The following is a 12994-nucleotide window of genomic DNA, read 5'->3' on the forward strand; positions in this document are numbered from 1 at the left end:
AGTCGGAACCATAGGCCAACTAGCCAACCTCTCCAACACTTCTCTTATTGGAACCACAGAATATGGGGGAGGTACATACAGTACCACAATTATACATTCCCAATTAAACAGTTTACAATGTACCCCTACATATCTGCCCTCTCCATCTCTAAAGGAAGCCAAACAGCAAAAAGGTACATCCCTATGAACCAGGAGACTAACCCCCCTCGAGTATGTGGAGTGAAAGGAGTGGAAGCTGTGCCTAATCCAAGCCCTATGTGCCTGTTGCACAGTATCAGCGGTAAGATGCGTTTCCTGTAGTCCCATCACTCCAGCAGACTGTCCTTTCAGGAAATCGAATATAGCTCGCCGTTTTGTTGCCTCCCCCATACCTCTCACATTCCATGACAAAAGATTTACCCTACCCCCCATCTAGCCATTTCTTTTAACTGACAGTGGCAATTACCGTTGAATCCAGTGTTAATCAGAGCATACTGCATTTCAAACTCCCTTTCCCTCCAAAACATTTTCCCCCCTCCACCCACTTCCCTAACCCACCCAACTTTACATAAACTTACCCTCCAAAGAGGGCCCGGGCTGGCGAAGAAACCTCCACCAATGTGACTATTCAGCTTCCCATTCACATTGCAGAAATACATCTCTTCCCGCAATATAAACTTAAGAACCTCAAAACTCCCGCCACCTTACCACAATAGACATATAGCATTTCTGTGACTCAAATACCTGATGCTTCAATTAAACTGACATCTCTGTCTCCTCCTCTCACCATTATAGACATATAAACTGCAGACCCACATTAGAACAACAAATAAATGCAGAAAACAGTGCCTTATTCCTCTGCGCAGCTCATCCTTCTGTTTTTTTTTCCCCCATAAAAATCAGAGTCCCCCTTTCAGCCCTCCACCTGATGATCACGCCGCATCTTCCCCTCGATCTTGACGAAGGCGATCTTCGTGACTATCCAGCCATCTCAGCGCATCTTTTGAGTTCTCAAAAAATTGTACGGATCCCAGCGCCGCAACCCGAAGCTTCGCCGGGTACAGCATTGAATATTGAACACGCAGATTCCTCAGTCGTCGTTTAATATCCATAAATTGCATCCTTCTTTTCTGAACCTCTGCAGAAAAATCTGGGTAAAATGACACTTTCACACCATTCACCCGTATATCTTGCTTTTCCCGGGCTTGCCGAAGAATTAAATCTCTGTCTTTATAATGAAGCAACTTTACCAACACAGGCCTTGGCGGCCGTCCAGGTGGGCCAGGGCGAGTTGGTACTCTATGGGCTCTTTCCACCGCAAACAGTGGGGTCAGCGACTCCTTACCAAACACCTCCAATAGCCATTTTTCAAAAAATGAATCCGGGTTGGACCCTTCTACTTTTTCAGGAATCCCCACCATCCTCACATTGTTTCGACGTAGGCGATTTTCCAGATCATCAGCTTTAGATAACAGGTAATTAACATCCACAGCTACCGCATTTACATCCCTCCTCATGGGCAGCATTCTGTCTTCCAATTCGCTGACCCTGCCTTCCACCGCTGTTGTTCGTTCCGAAACTTTCTGTAAATCGTGACGTATGATGGAGATATCCTCCTTAATTCCGCCCACCTGGCAGGTAAGTTTAGCTAGCGTGGAATTACACAGGCTCACCGCCGAAAAAACATCCGCCAGCGTGGGTCCCGGCTTATTCAAGCTATGCGAGCCTCGATCCAGCCCTCCTCCTGAGCTGCCTGCAGCATCTTCTCCATTCTCTTCCTCCTCTGACTCCATCTGTGCCCTCAGCGGTTCATACCTAGACCCTGAGTGGCCTGTCTGCTTTTTCCCTCCGTCTGACATCTCTCCATCAGCAGCTGCCTTCATGGGCATCTTTCTGGCAAAACGCTCCAGCCAGGATGCCGCCGCCCCTCTCAAGTCCCTGCTCTCTGCCATCATGCACGTGTCGGCGCCATCTTGTAAGCGCAGCTCACCTTCCTCTGCCGCCTTAGACTTTCTGGAACGGGTCATTACAGCCTCCAACAGCTCCAAAGTCGTGTCCACAGATTCTCCTCCTTCTCCCCTCTCCGCACAGGTATGTCTCCGTTAGGATAATTCAGCCACAGGATATGTACCAGGATATCGGCAGCGGGAGCTCCGGTTCCTGCGTCCGCTCACATATGCCGCTAAGCCACGCCCTCTTTTGGTATGCCTCTTTAAAGACTCCCTTGGGATATCCCCTATGCCTAAACCTCCCTTCCAGTTCCCGTGAGGATTTTTGAAGTCAGAAATGGTCGAACAATTATGACGTGCCCTCAGGTATTGGCCCTTGTGTATCTCACGCCTGAGAGTCATTGGATGCCAGCTTTCCCACCATAGAAGACTGTTCGTAGCAGTCCTTTTTCGATACATGTTTGTATACATAGCTCCTGATGCTGTCTTGGAAATCTTCACATCGAGAAATGTGATCTTATTCTCGTTGATTTCCGAAATGAAGAATAAACCTAGGTCATTCATATTGAGAGTAGCAACAAACTCTTCAAAGTCACCCTTTGTTCCTGTCCACAGGATCAGAACGTCGTCAATGAATCTAATCCACAATAGGATACAGGATGTCCATTGTTTCACTGAAGACAGTTTCTTTTTCCCACCAGCCCAGGTATAAATTGGCGTATGTAGGGGCACAAGGACTCCCCATCGCCACACCCCTGAGCTGGTGGAAAATCTTCTGATCAAATAGGAAGATATTGTGCTCGAGGATGAATCTAAGTAATAAAATAACAAATTAGTTGTGGGCCTGATACTGTATTCCTTTCCCCTTCAGGAAATATTCAACGGCTCTACAACCCTTGTCATGAGGGATGGAGCTATATAAGGCCACAACATCAAGTGAAGCCAATAGAACATCCTGGTCACATCGTATATCCACTAGTTTCCTCAGAGCATCCATGGTGTCCCTCACATACGATGGGAGTGAGACTACAAATGGTCTGAGGATCTGGTCGAGGTACAGACTAGCATTCTGTGACAGACTGTCTATTCCCGACAATTTAGTGACCCTTAACCCCTTCCCGCTCCTGGACGTACTATTAGGTCATGGTAACTATAGCGTTCGGGCTCCATGACCTAATAGTACGTCTCGGGAATAACGGCCGTTTCGGCCGTCCTCCCGACACATACAGGAGATGTGACAGCTGCTGTCTTGTTCAGCAGCTGTCACAGCTCCTACAGCGGGGACCGATCGCTGTGTCCCCGCTGATTAACCCCTTAAAAGCCGCGTTCTATAGAGATCGCGGCTTTTTAGGGGTTAAGCTGCCATCGCCGGCCTGCTACACGATAGCGGCCGGCGATGGTGACTATGGCAACCGGACACCAAACAGTGGCGTCCGGCAGTGCCGTAGATGGAAGCCTAGTGGGTCCTGACAACGTCGGGACCCACTATGCTTGCTGTCAGTGAGTAGCTGACAGTTCTAATACACTGCACTACGCATGTAGTGCAGTGTATTAGAATAGCGATCAGGGCCTCCTGCCCTCAAGTCCCCTAGTGGGACAAAGTAATAAAGTAAAAAAAAAGTAAAAAAAAGATGTGTAAAAATAAGAAAATAAACGTTTTAAAAGTATTAATGTAATGACACTGGTAGGGAAATGGACAAGTGAGCCCTAATCTACCCACCACTCTGTCCCTGCCTACTTGCAACGACCCGCCCTAGGCGACGGGTTACAACTTGGCGGCGGTCCCTACGCTCAGTAAGTGCATGAGACAAACAGACAAGGGAACACAAGCAAAGGGAAAGGGGCAGTTGCCCACGGCAACACCGTGAGCAACAAGATTGGTGAACGAGCCGAGTCAAAACCAGGAGTGCACGAGGTACCAAACGCAGAGCAGGAGAGTAGTCAGTAAGCCAGGGTAAGTATGGAGCAGGATCAAATAGACAGAAGCTGTAGCTGGGCCAGGAAACCACACGAGAAGAATCACCAGCAAAGGAGGAACAGGAAAGGCAGGTATAAATAGACAGAGGGCGGGAGCTAGCTCCATCTGGCCAGGCTGCGATAGGCTCTCCCACTCCTAAGCCTGCCATCCTGAGTGGTGGAAGATGGAGTCAGTCTCAGAGACATAGACTCAGGTGCAGACTGATTACCTATGGGAGTATCCACAGAAGTTGTGCCTGTCAGATCCTTTACAATTAACAGTAAAAATCCCCCTTTTTACCTTATCAGTCATTTATTATTAATAAAAATATATAAACAAACAAATAAACTATACATAATTGGTATCGCCGTGTCCGTAACGGCCTGAACTACAAAATTATTTCGTTATTTATCCCGCACGATGAACGCCGTAAAAGAAAATAATAATAAACCGTACCACAATGCACGCCAAGAAAACTACAATGCTGGTATACAGAAAAAAATTGAGTCTCCAAGGCGCTGCTGCACGGGGAAGCAATTAGCAAGCAAGGTAACAGGTAAAGGTGGTTTATTGCAAAAGGCTACGCGTTTCAATGCCGCACCGGCATCTTCATCAGGCCATAAAAGAAAATAAAACATCTGCACAGTTTAAATACACACTGACCAATTAAAAAACCCGCCAATGTGGCTGGGGTCAAAGTTCTCAGATGACGTCACTAATGAGAAGAAAAGTGACAGTTCACACGAGGCAATAGATAGAAAAACAACATTCAGGACCATGGACAGCAGTAAAATCAAACATACGCAAGTGCATAGATGAAGCGCACATAGCCGACATGACAAAAATGGTACATAGGGCATAAAAAGAAAACTACAATGGATTCCTCAAGGGGTCTAGTTTCCAAATTGGGGTCACGTTTGGGGGGTTTCCACTGTTTTGGCACCACAAGACCTCTTCAAACCGGACATGGTGCCTAATAAAAAAGAGGCCTCAAAATCCACTAGGTGCTCTTTTGCTTCGGAGGCCGGTGCTTCAGTCCATTACCGCACTAGGGCCACATGTGGGATATTTCTCTAAACTGCAGAATCTGGGCAATACGTATTAAGTTGCGTTTCTCTGATAAATACTTTTATGTTGTAAAAAAAATGGTATAAAGAGGATTTTCTGCCAAAAAAAAAATGTAAACTTCACCTCTACTTTGCTCTACATTTCTGTGAAACACCTAAAGGGTTCATAAACTTTCTAAATGCTGTTATGAATACTTTTAGGGGTCTAGTTTCTAAAATGGGGTGTTTGATAGGGGTTTCTAATATATGGGCCCCTCAAAGCAACTTCAGAACTGAACTGGAACCTAAAAAAAAAAAAAAATAAGGCAATACTTCGCTTCTAACATTATACTGATAATGAGCCGTGCCCATCCCGAGATGACCCCAGTTTTGACCGTTTGTATAAACGGAGATCCCTATTAGACCGTTTCAGTGACCTGTTTTCCCAAGCATACACCCCCAAGAAGTGTATTTCTATTGATGAGTCCCTGGTACATTTTAAAGGGAGGGTTCAATTCCACGAGTACCTGCCGGGTAAGAGGGCAAGGTATGATGTGAAGATGTGTAAGCAGTGCTAGGGTGCATCAGGGTATACCTACAGATTTAGGATATATAAAGGGAAGGACACCCCCAAACCAGACTGCTTCCTGGACTACAATAGGTACATGGGAGGGATGGACTTGTCAGATCAAGTCCTGAAGCCCTACAGCGCCATGCGGTGTGGTATAAGAAGCTGGCCGGGCACATCATACAGATGGCATTGTACAATGTGTACGCGCTACATCGATGTGCAGGCCAGACGGGAACTTTCCTGGAATTTCAAGAGGTGATTATCAAGAACCTAATCTTTAGGGACCAAATAGGGGGGGCACCCAGTACTTCTGGAAGCGGGGCCACACGCATCGTACCAGGGCAACACTTTCCAGGAGAAGTTCCCCAAACTGGCAAGAAGGGAAAAATTCAAAAGAGGTGCAAAGTCTGCTATAAGAGGGCTATAAGGGATGACACAATATATCAATGTGACACGTGTCCCGAATAACCAGAGCTCTGTATGAAAGTGTTTTAAAATTTATCATACATCCCTTGGTTTATAATTTACCCCAATTTTACTTACCCTGATGCACTCCGCACAGCTTATCCCCCTCGTCTTTCCCCTCTGAGCCCTGCTGTGTGCCCAGGCAGCTGATAACAGCCACATGTAGGGTATTGCCATACCCGGGAGAACCCACATTACAGTTTATGGGGTGTAGGTCTCCGGTCAAAGTGCTCACTACACCTCTAGATGAATGCCTTAAGGGTGTAGCTTTTAAAACGGGGTCACTTCGTGCGGGTTTCAACTGTACTGGTACCTCAGGTGCTTCTGCATACATGACTTCGCACTAGAAAATTCCCAGTAGGCCAAATGGTGGTCCTTTCCTTCTGAGCCCTCCCATGGGCCCAAACAGCAGTTTATCACCACAAATGGGGTATTGCGGCACTCAGAACAAATTGCGCAACAGAATGGGGTATTTTTTTTCTTGTGAAAATAATAAATTTTCAGCCAAAACGACATATTATTTGAAAAAAATAATTTTGTTTTCATTCCCAGCCCAATTCAAATAAGTTCTGTGAAAAAACTATGGGGTCAAAATGGTCACAACACCTGTAATGACCGAGGGGTAGGGAAACGGACAAGTGAGCCCTAATCTACCCGCCACTCTGTCCCTGCCTACTTGCAACGACCCGCCCTAGGTGACGGGGTACAACTGGGCGGCGGTCCCTGCACTCAGTAAGTGCACGACAAACACGACAAACATACAAGGGAATACAAGCAAGGGAAAGGGGCAGTTGCCCACGGCAACACCGTGAGCAACCAGAGTGGTGAACGAGCCGAGTCAAGCCAGGAGAGTGCGAGGTACCAAACGAAGAGCAGAAGAGTAGTCAGTAAGCCAGGGTCTGTATGGAGCAGGAACAAAATAGAAGGAGCTGTAGCTGGGCCAGGAAACCACACGAAAAAGAATAACAAGCAAGGAGGAACAGGAAATGCAGGTATAAATAGACAGAGGGCGGGAGCTAGCTGAGTCTGGCCAGGCTGCGATAGGCTCTCCCACTCCTAAGCCTGCCAGCCTGAGTGGTGGAAGCTGGAGTCAGTCTCAGGGATGTAGATTCAGGTGCTGACTGATTAATTAAGGGAGTTAACCCCGAAGCTGTGCCTGGCAGATCCTTTACAGTACCCCCCCTTTTATGAGGGGCCACCGGACCCTTTCTAAGTGGACCTGGCTTACTGGGGAAACGCAGGTGGAACCTCCTGACCAATACCCCAGCGTGAACATCCCGGGCGGGTACCCAAGTCCTCTCCTCGGGCCCGTAACCTCTCCAATGGACCAGGTACTGGAGGGAGCCTTGGACCATCTTGCTGTCCACAATCCTGGCCACCTCGAATTCCACCCCCTTAGGGGTGAGGACGGGAACAGGAGGTCTCCTCGAGGGAGCCAAGGACGGGGAGCAGCGTTTAAGGCGGGAGGCATGAAACACGTCGTGTATACGAAAAGACGGGGGTAACTCCAGCCGGAAGGAGACAGGATTGAGGACCTCAATGACCTTATACGGCCCAATAAACCGGGGAGAAAACTTCTTGGACGGAACCTTGAGACGCAAGTTCCTAGACGACAACCACACCAGATCCCCGACCATAAACAGGGGGTTAGCAGAACGTTTTCTATCAGCCTGAGTTTTTTGTACGCTCTGGGACGCCTCTAGGTTCTTCTGAACCTGGGCCCAGACTGTGCACAGTTCCCGATAAACGACCTCTACCTCGGGATTGTTGGAACTACCAGGTGAAACGGAGGAGAACCGTGGATTAAACCCAAAATTACAGAAAAAGGGGGAGACCCCTGACGAGTTACTGACCAGGTTATTAAGGGAAAATTCGGCGAGGGGAATGAATGAGACCCAATCATATTGACAGTCAGAGACAAAACACCTTAAGTATTGTTCTAGAGATTGATTAGTCCTCTCCGTTTGACCATTGGTTTCAGGATGGAAGGCAGAGGAGAAGGACAGATCAATCCCCAACTTCATACAGAACGCTCTCCAAAACAATGAAACAAATTGTACCCCTCTGTCCGAAACAATATTGACAGGGACCCCATGGAGACGCAGGATGTGTTTGACAAACAAGGTAGCCAACGTCTTGGCGTTGGGTAGTTTCTTGAGGGGCACAAAGTGGCACATCTTACTGAAGCGGTCTACCACCACCCACACCACCGACTTGCCTTGGGATGGAGGCAAATCGGTGATAAAATCCATGGAGATATGTGTCCAAGGTCTCTGGGGAATGGGCAACGAACGCAGTAAGCCCGCTGGTCGGGACCTGGGAGTCTTGGACCTAGCACAAACCTCACAAGCGGCGACGTAGGCCTTAACGTCTTTAGGCAACCCAGGCCACCAATAATTTCTGGTAATGAGGTGTTTGGTACCCAGGATGCCTGGATGACCAGATAGTGCGGAGTCATGATTTTCCCTAAGTACCCTTAGCCGGAATTGCAGGGGAACAAACAGCTTGTTCTCAGGAAGGTTCCCGGGAGCTGAACCTTGATCAGCAGCAATTTCAGAGACTAAATCAGAATCGATCGAGGAAATGATTATACCTGGAGGCAAAATACAAGCAGGATCTTCCTCCGAAGGAGGGCTGGCCATGAAGCTACGCGACAGTGCATCAGCCTTAATATTTTTAGACCCAGCCCTATAGGTAACCAAAAAATTGAATCTAGTAAAAAATAACGCCCATCGAGCTTGTCTCGGGTTTAGCCTCCGGGCAGATTCTAGGAAAACCAGATTCTTGTGGTCGGTAAGGACCGTTACCTGGTGTCTAGCCCCCTCCAGGAAGTGGCGCCACTCTTCAAATGCCCATTTAATGGCTAAGAGTTCGCGGTTGCCAATATCATAGTTACTCTCAGTTGGCGAAAACTTCCTGGAGAAGTAGGCACAGGGGCGGAGACGGGTGAGGGACCTGGTACCCTGGGACAAGACAGCCCCCACTCCCACCTCAGATGCGTCAACTTCCACGATAAATTGCTCCATTTGGTTGGGCTGAACCAGCACCGGGGCCGAGATAAAGCACTTCTTAAGGACCTCAAAAGCCTGGACAGCCTCAGGAGGCCAGTGGAGGAGATCAGCACCTTTGCGAGTGAGGTCCGTAAGAGGCTTAGCGATGACCGAGAAGTTAGCAATAAATCTCCTGTAATAATTAGCGAACCCCAAAAAACACTGTAACGCCTTCAGGGAGGCAGGTTGGACCCATTCCGCCACAGCCTGAACCTTGGCGGGGTCCATGCGGAATTCATGAGGAGTGAGGATTTGACCCAAAAATGGTATCTCCTGTACCCCAAACACACATTTTTCGGTTTTGGCAAACAGTTTGTTTTCCCGAAGGACCTGGAGCACCTTCCTGACATGCTCAATGTGGGAGGACCAGTCCTTGGAAAACACCAGTATGTCATCAAGGTACACTACAAGAAATATCCCCAGGTAATTTCTCAAAATCTCATTTATGAAATTCTGGAAGACCGCAGGGGCATTATACAACCCAAAGGGCATGACGAGGTATTCGAAATGGCCTTCGGGCGTGTTAAACGCAGTCTTCCACTCATCCCCCTCTTTGATGCGAATAAGGTTATACGCCCCCCGTAGATCCAATTTAGAGAACCATTGGGCCCCCTGAACCTGATTAAAGAGATCAGGTATCAAAGGAAGGGGATACTGGTTCCTTACCGTGACCTTATTCAGGCTACGGTAGTCAATGCATGGCCTAAGACCACCATCCTTCTTCCCCACGAAGAAGAAGCCAGCACCTACCGGAGAAGAAGAGGGACGAATGTAACCCTTGGCCAAGGATTCCTGGATATACTCTCTCATGGCTTCACGTTCGGGACAAGAAAGATTAAATATCCTACCCTTAGGAAGCTTAGCTCCTGGTACCAATTCGATAGCGCAATCGTATTCTCTATGAGGAGGTAACACTTCGGAGGCCTCCCTAGAGAAAACATCAGCGAAGTCCTGAACAAACTCGGGTAGCGTATTCGCCTCCTCAGGGGGAGAAATAGAATTAACAGAAAAACATGACGTACAACATTCATTACCCCATTTGGTTAGCTCCCCAGTATTCCAGTCAAACGTGGGATTATGCAACTGCAACCAGGGAAGGCCTAGAACCAAATCGTACGATAATCCCTGCATCAACAGTACAGAGCATTGCTCCAAATGCATGGAGCCAACAAGGAGTTCAAAAACAGGGGTATGCTGTGTAAAATAACCATTAGCAAGAGGAGTGGAGTCGATACCCACTACCGGGACAAGTTTAGGCAAATCAATCAGAGGCATAGCAAGAGACATAGCAAATTCCACAGACATAATATTAGTAGAGGACCCTGAATCCACGAAGGCACTGCCGGTAGCAGACCTACCACCAAAAGAGACCTGAAAGGGAAGCAAGATCTTAGTACGTTTCCTATTTACTGGAAATACCTGTGCGCCCAAGTGACCTCCCCGATGATCACTTAGGCGCGGAAGTTCTCTGGCTGCATTCTTACGCTTAGGACAGTTGTTCACTTGATGCTTGTCATCCCCACAGTAGAAGCAGAGACCATTCTTCCTGCGGAATTCTCTACGTTGTTGGGGGGACACGGAGGCCCCGAGTTGCATAGGTATCTCTGAGTCTTTCCTGGAGGAACGAAGCAACGGAACTTCGGGAGGCATCATGGGGGAGTCGGAGGAGAAAACACATAAACGTTCATGTTGTCGTTCCCTGAGACGTCGGTCAAGTCGTACCGCTAAAGCCATAGCCTGGTCTAGGGAGTCAGAAGAGGGATAGCTAACTAGCAGGTCTTTCAGGGCATTCGACAGACCCAACCTAAACTGGCACCTTAAGGCAGGGTCATTCCACCGAGAAGCTACGCACCACTTCCTAAAGTCAGAGCAATACTCCTCAACAGGTCTCTTACCCTGACGTAAGGTCACCAGCTGACTCTCGGCAAAGGCAGTCCTGTCAGTCTCGTCATAAATAAGTCAGAGAGCAGAAAAGAAACAATCAACGGAGGAAAGTTCAGGGGCGTCAGGAGCCAAGGAGAAGGTCCACTCTTGGGGCCTTTCCTGGAGCCGGGACATAATTATACCCACCCGCTGGCTCTCAGAACCTGAGGAATGAGGCTTTAAACGAAAGTAAAGCCTACAACTCTCCCGAAAGGAGAGAAAAGCCCTCCGGTCCCCTGAGAACCGGTCGGGCAACTTGAGGTGGGGTTCAAGAGGTGCGGTGAGGGGAACTACCAAGGTAGCATCAGGCTGGTTGACCCTCTGAGCCAGGGCCTGGACCTGTAGGGAGAGACCCTGCATTTGCTGAGCCAGGGTCTCACGGGGGTCCATAGTGGTGTCAGGGACCAGGGTAGACTAGGTATGGGCTTGTTATTATGTAATGACCGGGGGGTAGGGAAACGGACAAGTGAGCCCTAATCTACCCGCCACTCTGTCCCTGCCTACTTGCAACGACCCGCCCTAGGTGACGGGGTACAACTGGGCGGCGGTCCCTGCACTCAGTAAGTGCACGACAAACACGACAAACATACAAGGGAATACAAGCAAGGGAAAGGGGCAGTTGCCCACGGCAACACCGTGAGCAACCAGAGTGGTGAACGAGCCGAGTCAAGCCAGGAGAGTGCGAGGTACCAAACGAAGAGCAGAAGAGTAGTCAGTAAGCCAGGGTCTGTATGGAGCAGGAACAAAATAGAAGGAGCTGTAGCTGGGCCAGGAAACCACACGAAAAAGAATAACAAGCAAGGAGGAACAGGAAATGCAGGTATAAATAGACAGAGGGCGGGAGCTAGCTGAATCTGGCCAGGCTGCGATAGGCTATCCCACTCCTAAGCCTGCCAGCCTGAGTGGTGGAAGCTGGAGTCAGTCTCAGGGATGTAGATTCAGGTGCTGACTGATTAATTAAGGGAGTTAACCCCGAAGCTGTGCCTGGCAGATCCTTTACAACACCCATAAATGAATTCCTTGAGGGGTGTAGTTTCCAAAATGGGGTCACTTCTGGTGGGTTTCTATTGCTTTGATACCTCTGGGGCTCTGCAAATGCGACATGGCACCCGAAAACCAATCCAGCAAAATCTAGACTCCACAAAGAACAAATAGCGCTCCTTTGCTTCTGAGCCCTCCCATGGGCCCAAACAGCAGTTTATCACCACAAATGGGGTACTGCCGCACTCAGGACAAATTGGGCAACAAAATGGAGTATTTTCTTTCTTGTGAAAATAAGAATTTTTCAGCTAAAATGACATATTATTGGAAAAAATATATTTTTTTTAAATTCCCAGCCCAATTCAAATAAGTTCTGTGAAGAAACTATGGGGTCTAAATGGTCACATTACCCATAAATGAATTCCTTGAGGGGTGTAGTTTCCAAAATGGGGTCACTTCTGGTGGGTTTCCATTGCTTTGATACCTCTGGGGCTCTGCAAATGTGACATGGCACCCGAAAACCATCTGGATTACAATTAAAAGACTCTCTATGGAAAACTGATGGTTTGAACATGGAAGGTGATGGGCGAGGAGATGATAACATGGGGGAGAGTGTTAGGAGAGGAGATGTCATAATGTTCCAATCAACTGTGGTATTAGGACTATAATCCAAATGGTCCCTATTGAGTTTCTTTACCTTTTTCAAACCAATGTCTCTTTCAAATGTTTTAAGACGTTTTTCAGTGTGGCACAGAAAAGCAGTTTTGACATAGTTTCATTAATTTTGTCATTTAATTCTTTACAGATCGTACACCTTTTGTGTAAGATTCTAGTAAGAAAACCTAAAGCACATTGTCTCATAAAGTCAAACCACTCAGTGGAAAATTGTAAATCCAAAGGGTAAGCTGTATATTTTTTATTTATTTATTTTTAATTTTTAACATTTTTCACTTGTCCCCTTAGGGGACTTTAACCAGCAATCGTTGGATCGCCTGCACGACATACTGCAATACTAATGTATTGCAGTATATCGTGATTCTAACAGTCTAATATGAAGCTCTGCCGGAGGCAGG

This window comes from Rhinoderma darwinii, chromosome 1 (assembly GCF_050947455.1).
Source record: "Rhinoderma darwinii isolate aRhiDar2 chromosome 1, aRhiDar2.hap1, whole genome shotgun sequence".
Taxonomy (NCBI): domain Eukaryota; kingdom Metazoa; phylum Chordata; class Amphibia; order Anura; family Rhinodermatidae; genus Rhinoderma; species Rhinoderma darwinii.